The 8,191-nt window shown below is 45.9% G+C and overlaps 1 long non-coding RNA gene and 1 pseudogene across 1 annotated transcript; one reads left to right on the forward strand and one right to left on the reverse strand.

The window, feature by feature from the left end:
* The first annotated feature begins 617 nt into the window (after positions 1-617).
* On the forward strand, positions 618-7,723 carry LOC148501840 (uncharacterized). The gene is made up of 3 exons (XR_015870018.1): positions 618-752; positions 992-1,281; positions 7,570-7,723. It is a non-coding gene; the product is annotated as an uncharacterized LOC148501840 (long non-coding RNA).
* Positions 5,758-6,825, reverse strand: LOC148501841 (uncharacterized; annotated as a pseudogene).
* Positions 7,724-8,191: the final 468 nt, after the last annotated feature.

The raw sequence follows: 8,191 nt of genomic DNA on the forward strand, positions 1-8,191 counted from the left end.
ATACCACAACAGGTTTAATGTCGTTTCAAAGAGTAACAAGGGAACAAATACAATACACAATACAGCGCGTATGACTCAATACATTACACAAATCACATATGCATTACAGTAGTGCACTACAGTAAAGGGACACTTGTCCAACGAATAGTTTATTATACTGGAACAAAGACTCCTTCGCAGTTGTCTATCTGCAAATTAAAAGGGTTAACCCCGTACTTCTAGTCGTTATCAGATTTCATGCAGTAAATAATTCATTACTTAAATACCACAACAGTAGTAACATGCAATATAATAACCTTTTACTATAGTACAGTCCCCAGATGGCCGGCCAACTAAGTTATTAACGATGGTGCACAATTGTTGCTCTAATGAGTCTACAAGCTCATGAGAAATGCAGATGGTTTGGGTTAGTTAATTGGTTAATCCCGTTACTATCTCTGCATTACTGTATTGACTCCCTAAGCCGGTTTGTTTAATGAGGCAGAGATTGCTTCCTGCGCTATACTGTCAAGAAAGTGTCTACTTATAATCCTGTTCTGGGCTGTGAACACTGTTGCGAATCAGTTTACAATCCTCTGTTCTCTGTGTACAGGTTAAAAGGTCAAGGTTGCATGGAGACGAACTGGGTGGGCTTGGGAGTATCTTTGCAGAATAACAAGGGACGATGATTTGACTGCACTTCGCTAAAGCTGCGCTGGTACTGGCTTGCAGAGCTTAATAAGGGTGTGATGAAAGCAGTATAATTAACTGAGGTAAGTATTGCTGAGGGAACTTGAGAGCAATCCCTAAAGTCTGCGGAGCCTGTAATCTGACTGAATAAGGCAGCTGATGTTATGATGTTTTTACTGTGACTATAGCTCCTTCCATATCACTGCACTATATAGGGACCTTTTATGTCTTTGTTTTCCACTCCTAAGGGCTTTTTGTAAAGTACGGCAAGTCCCTAGGGGAGCTGTCACTCACCATCGCTCCTCCACCCTCTCTCCGATAGATCCGCCTCACAGATCCTCTATCTCTGCCTCCGGACTTAGCAGGGAAGCTAGGGAGGGCTGCCTTGAATACCCCTGTCCGCCTCCGGCTCTGCCTCTGGCTCCGCCTTGAGCTCCGCCTTGACGGGTTACCGACACCTGCTCTCGGAGAGTGGTGAGACGCTCCGGAACTCTCTCCGCGCTCACCACCGGGTCCTGGAGCTGCGCTGCCCGCGTCCGGCCGCCGATCTCCTCCCGACAGACCGTGTCACCTCCTCACGACGGTGTTACCTCAGGACAGACTCTCAGTCAGGTGGGCAGCGCTTTTTATATATCCCATCCGGGGCTCCAACATGCACCGGCTCTTCTCCCGCCGGAGTTGCGCGCCACAGTCCATAGTTCTCATAGCAGCCGGCCAGCCTTGCTCTAACATACAGGGCACCCCTGTACAGTTCAGTGGAGGAGTCCTGCCTCGTGCCCCCTCTCATAACGGCCACAGTGTGAGTCAAAAGGGAATAGACCACTCCTTCAGGGCAATAGGGCACTGTACTTTCATAATAAATAAAGCAGGGTAATTCCAGACAAAGTATTGCATTCAACATAAACATTGTGAAACACCAACAAGGCATCAGTAATACATCATGACCATCACTTTTCACAAAAACTGGGTCATTTTAACCTCAGGGATTCTATAAAGCGGTACTCTCACAGTTTGGGGGTACCACATTCTAAAACATGCGTGACCCCACGCAAAGTTATATATCACAATTGTTATTTTTAAAGTTCACATTTAACATTGGTTGGCACCAATGGCGATGTCACTGTTGGTATCTTTGGGGTAATCTTCCCCTGGTGCTTCTTACAGAGTGCCTGAGTCCTGAGGAGGTCAGATCGGTTGTTGGACAACTTGGAGACTTCTCGGTTTCATCAGAAAGGATCAGCATGTCTTGACCCCTTGAAGGTTCACTGGAGCTACAATGGACAGGCCAATACATGCTCATCAATAGATTCATGTAATCAACTGGTTTTTCAAAAGAGATTCTGACTTTTGTGGGTCTGATTTATACATGTCCATACAACTAGCAGTTGGATGACGAGACTCTTTAAGTAGATCTCGGTGAACTAGATGTCTGTGACTGCCATCCTTTCTTTGGATAAGATACAGAGCTATACCCTCTCTGGGTTTCTCAACTATGGTGTAGGGGGTCTTTTCCCATTGATAGTCTCATTTGCTGGTTCGATGATTTTTTCTCTTCCAGACTTGACTCCCAATGGGTAATGGTTCAGCATGGGCATGGAGATCGTAATTTCATTTCTGTTTATCATGAGCTCTCTGACTTTGTCGATTTACCAGATCATAGGCTATTTTTAACCTAGACTGATGCTCAGCTACCATTTCCTGTTGATGGTGGGAGCCTTGCGGTTCCTCTAAAGACACTTCTAGCTGTATGTCTGCAGGTAATTGGCCCTGTCGCCCAACTAACAGGTAGTATGGGGTATACCCGGTGGTCTGGTGTACGGTATTATTGTAGATATAGACCAATTCAGCCAGTAGGGTAGGCCACTCGTTTCGTTGTGGTAGGGGAATGGCTCTGAGAAGGTTGATGAGGGTCTGATTCATTCTCTCACAGACACCATTCCCTTGTGGATTGTAGGCAGTGGTTCGCAGTTTGTCGCATCTGTACAATTTGCACAGTTCCTTGAATAGATGCGATTCGAAAGCAGACCCCTGGTCTGTCAGAATTTTCTCGGGGTAGCCATATGGTCGAACAAAGGCCCTCCAGAATATTTCGGCTGTGGTTTGGGCGGTAATGTCCCGTACTGGCAAGATAACAGCATACTTGGTGTAGTGATCCACTATAGTGAGGGCATATTGATAGCCTGTTCGGCTTCTTTCCAATTTGACATGGTCAAGGGTGACTATCTCCAAGGGACGACAAGTTACAATAGGATGTAAAGGAGATTTTTGTGAGGTCGGTGCTTTCTTTTTCAAGGTGCAAGGGACACATTCTTGGCACCAGGTTTCGATGCTTTCCCGCATATGTATCCAGTAGAACCGTTTTCTGATGGTGGTTTCCGTTTTCTGATAACCAAAGTGGCCAGAACCATCATGATAAGTCCTTAGAATGGTCTTTGCCTCCACCCTCGGTACCACGATCTGGGTTATCGGGAGATGTGTTTTAGGGTCAATGCTTTTTCGAACTAATAAGCCGTTTTGTACTGTCATCCTTTCTCGTTGTCTCCATAGTTTCAAAACTTCCAATGGAGCACTTTGTCTTTCCTGCTTGGATAATTGCCTATGATTTTGGATTAAGGTTACGATTTGCTGGATAATGGGGCTACTCCTTTGCTTTTGTAGCCACAATCTTCCTGTCTCATCACTTAGAGGGAAACTATTGGGCCGATTGTCAGAAGTGATAGTATTCTGGACTGAAGTACTCCGAACTGGCTGAAAGGTAGGCATTTCAATTGCTTCTTCCGTGTCTTCTGTTTCCCCTTGTTCGTTTTGGTGGGATATCCTGGATAGAGCATCAGCGTTGACATTTACTCAGCCACTTCGATATTGGATGTTGACTTGGAAATTAGCCAATCGGGAAACCCACCGTTGCTCAAGGGCCCCTAATTGTGCAGTTTGTAGATTAACCAATGGGTTACAATCAGTATAGGCAACAACTGGAGTGGCCAGGAGATAATTCTTGAATTTTTCGGTGACCGCCCACACCAGTGCCAGCAATTCCAGTTTGAAGGCGCTATAATTGGCGTCGTTTCTCAGTTCTTTTTAGACTCCTGCTGGCATAGGCGATAACACGCTCTCGCCCCTCCTGCTCCTGTGATAGAACTGCTCCTAGACCTTGATTGCTGGCATCTGTATACAGGCGGAAGGGGCATCCATAGTTGGGATAAGCCAACAAAGGTGCTTCAGTCAAGACGATTCTTAGTTGATTGAAAGCTTCCTGGCACTTTGAGGTCCACTCTATTGGGAGATTTCTTGTGTGCCCCGAGATGGGGACTCCTCTTAAGAGTTCTTGGATCGGGGCTGCAATCTCTGCAAAATGTTCCACAAAACACCGGTAGTACCCGATGAAGCCTAGGAATCGTCGTACATCTCTGATGGTGCGTGGGATAGGCCATTCTCGGACGGCTTGGATCTTGTCGGGGTCAGGTGAAATCCCATCAGCTGACACGATGTGCCCCAAATATAATACTTTCGGCTTGAGAAGATGACATTTGGATGGTTTCAATTTGAGTCCATACTTAACAAGCTGCACGAACACTTCTCTTAAGTGCTGGAGATGGCCTTGGTAGGTTCGGGAAAATACGATCACATCGTCCAAATATAACAGAACCATTTCAAAATTTCTATGGCCGAGACAATGCTCCATCAGCCGTTGGAATGTTCCGGGGGCATTACAGAGCCCGAAAGGCATTCTTAGAAACTCAAATAGTCCCATTGGGGTCGTAAAGGCGGTCTTTTCCCTATCCGGGGGAGCCACCTGCACCTGCCAATATCCACTGGTCAAATCAAGGGTGGAAAAGTATTTTGCTGACTTTAAGGCTGCTAATGATTCCTCAATCCTTGGGAGGGGATATGCATCTTTATGGGTAACATTGTTAAGTTTTCGGTAGTCAATACAAAATCGTAATTGTCCATCTTTTTTCTTTACAAGGACCATCGGGGCTGCCCATGGGCTTTGACTCTCTGTGATGACTCCCGATGCTTCCATGTCTTGCAACATCTTTCTTACTGGCTGATATAAAGCTGGGGCAAGGGGACGATGTCTTTCTTTAATCGGGCTAGCATTCCCGGTGGGAATGTGGTGCATGATACAGTCAACCTTCCCAAAGTCGGAGGGATCTGTACTGAAGGCCTCTGAACATTCTTGAACCACTTGGAGAACTCCTTCCTTCATGTCAACTGTCGTTTCTTCATCCCCAATTTGAATGGCGGTCCACCATGGTTCCTCCACCGAGTTTTGATCAGTTTTTGTTGTCATACTGTGTTGCTTGATAACGAACCTTGGGTCAATAACATCCTGAAAAGTGACTTGAGACAATTTAGCTATAGGATGATGCTTGAAAAGTCGGATATGATGGTTATGAGGATTTAGAATACGCAGTGGTACGCGCCCATCCTGGATTTTCACTAACGATTTGGCTACCACTAAATCTTCTCGACCTTGGGTCTCATTTGGTTCAACCATAGCCTCGTAACTAGTCCCTTGGGGACCACAACGCGCTTTGGCCCAGATTACAGTTTCTGCATTGGGCTGGAGAATTATGGGTTGACTGTCTGCCACTCGGACTTTCCCTATTTCTCCTTCTGAGTTGGCCAACTTCTGGTGACCTTGGATGACTTTAATAGTATGCTGCAGGACTTGGCGTTCTGTCGTTCTCTTCTGATAGAGTTCGGCCTTTAAGGCCATAATAAGCTCCTCAGGGCAGTTCTGAAGGACATTCATTCCAATTATGACGGCTACGGCATTGTCGTCTTCCACGTTGGTAATGATACACCCTTGTTTTGGTAGAATTGCCCTTCCCACTTAAATGTCTGTTTCCCAATACCCCTGGCAAGAGATGCCCAGGCCGTTACTGGCAATCAGCTGTAGCCACGTGGGTGGCGGAAGAAAAATAGGTTCATTTTTCCAATATTTCTGATAGGCTTTGGACTGTATGGTGGTAACTTGGGACCCAGTATCAAGCATAGCGGGCATTTCTATTCCATTCAAACGAACAGGGACAACTGGACAACGCCCCACATATTGTGGCCACCATTTCTCCGGAGTTGGATCTATTCGACTTGTGACCCCCGAGGACTGTTCTCCATCCTCGGGGCATTGGAGTTTAAAGAATCTGCTGGGGTACAATTCCGCTCAATGTGTCCACTGCGATTACATTTGCGGCAGATTGGACGTCCCATTGAATCGAATTGATCTGTTGGTCGTCGCCCGTTGGAGCGGGGTGGAGCCCACCAATCAGAAGTTACTCTTCTTCTTTCCTGGCGCCAGTTTTCTTCTCTAGGCTCCCCTGTATGCTTTGCGATTTTTTTAATCTCCTGACACATCTCAGTTAGTCCAGCCGCTAACTTCTCCACCTGACTTGTCAAAGTTTGTAACGGATCCACAGTGGTGGACTGAACGCTTTGGGCCAAGTTCCCTTTTATCGTAGTTAGACACCCTACAGATGCATCTCGAGCTATTTCCTGAAAGCCTGGCATCTCAGGGAACATGACATCATCGCTCCTGGCAGATCCCACCATTTTAATAGAGGCTTCTTTGAAACCAAGAAAAGTGCTTCATGGCATTTGCATTCGCAGCAGACGTAATTGTGCTCTAGTGCTCTCCCCTCGAGACCCCTCAACAAATTGATTGACTAAGGTTTCATCAATGTTTCGCACCTCGGTGGCATCCACAGCTTGGATTCGACGCAGCGCTTCTTGGAGGCTCAGTGCAAAACTGTGGAGGGACTCCCCAAACTGCTGCTTTCGGGCATAAAATTTCATTTTTAATTCTGACACAGTACGGATATCGAAGGTATCAGCTAACCTTTGTAGAATTTGGTCAATATTAAGCTTTTCTTCTCATGGCCAGGAAGTAACTTCTCTCAATGCGGACCCTTTTAATTGTCCAATTAGTATTTCAACTTGCTGACGGTCTGTTAAAGGATATAATCGGAACATGCTCCTCATTTTATTTTTAAACTCCCTTAGAGAATTACCTTCCGACTCTACATCTTGTTCATCCCCTGTATATTTTGGGAGCCACGGGGCCCCGAAATAATATGGCATTGTTATAGGGTTTAATTGTGCCATTGCCTGACTTTGTTGGGATGAATCTCCTGCTGAACATTCTTGTGACATCTTGTTTTAATTTCAGGTTTCCTATCCTGTTCTTGGGACGTCAATTATGTAACACCCCCCTAAAGTGATATCTGATACGGCAGTGTGTTAGGAATGTCTTACCATGATGCCAAATAAATTTAACTCTGGAACGATTGCTCTTCTGGAGATACCACAACAGGTTTAATGTCGTTTCAAAGAGTAACAAGGGAACAAATACAATACACAATACAGCGCGTATGACTCAATACATTACACAAATCACATATGCATTACAGTAGTGCACTACAGTAAAGGGACACTTGTCCAACGAATAGTTTATTATACTGGAACAAAGACTCCTTCGCAGTTGTCTTTCTGCAAATTAAAAGGGTTAACCCCGTACTTCTAGTCGTTATCAGATTTCATGCAATAAATATATCATTACTTAAATACCACAACAGTAGTAACATGCAATATAATAACCTTTTACTATAGTACAGTCCCCAGATGGCCGGCCAACTAAGTTATTAACGATGGTGCACAATTGTTGCTCTAATGAGTCTACAAGCTCATGAGAAATGCAGATGGTTTGGGTTAGTTAATTGGTTAATCCCGTTACTATCTCTGCATTACTGTATTGACTCCCTTCCTAAACCAGTTTGTTTAATGAGGCAGAGATTGCTTCCTGCGCTATACTGTCAAGAAAGTGTCTACTTATAATCCTGTTCTGGGCTGTGAACACTGTTGCTAATCAGTTTACAATCCTCTGTTCTCTGTGTACAGGTTAAAAGGTCAAGGTTGCATGGAGACGAACTGGGTGGGCTTGGGAGTATCTTTGCAGAATAACAAGGGACGATGATTTGACTGCACTTCGCTAAAGCTGCGCTGGTACTGGCTTGCAGAGCTTAATAAGGGTGTGATGAAAGCAGTATAATTAACTGAGGTAAGTATTGCTGAGGGAACTTGAGAGCAATCCCTAAAGTCTGCGGAGCCTGTAATCTGACTGAATAAGGCAGCTGATGTTATGATGTTTTTACTGTGACTATAGCTCCTTCCATATCACTGCACTATATAGGGACCTTTTATGTCTTTGTTTTCCACTCCTAAGGGCTTTTTGTAAAGTACGGCAAGTCCCTAGGGGAGCTGTCACTCACCATCGCTCCTCCACCCTCTCCGATAGATCCGCCTCACAGATCCTCTATCTCCGCCTCCGGACTTAGCAGGGAAGCTAGGGAGGGCTGCCTTGAATACCCCTGTCCGGCTCTGCCTCTGGCTCCGCCTTGAGCTCCGCCTTGACGGGTTGCCGACACCTGCTCTCGGAGAGTGGTGAGACGCTCCGGAACTCTCTCCGCGCTCACCACCGGGTCCTGGAGCTGCGCTGCCCGCGTCCGGCCGCCGATCTCCT

This window comes from Taudactylus pleione, unplaced genomic scaffold, assembly GCF_031769625.1.
Source record: "Taudactylus pleione unplaced genomic scaffold, aTauple2 ptg000500l, whole genome shotgun sequence".
Classification (NCBI taxonomy): Eukaryota; Metazoa; Chordata; class Amphibia; order Anura; family Myobatrachidae; genus Taudactylus; species Taudactylus pleione.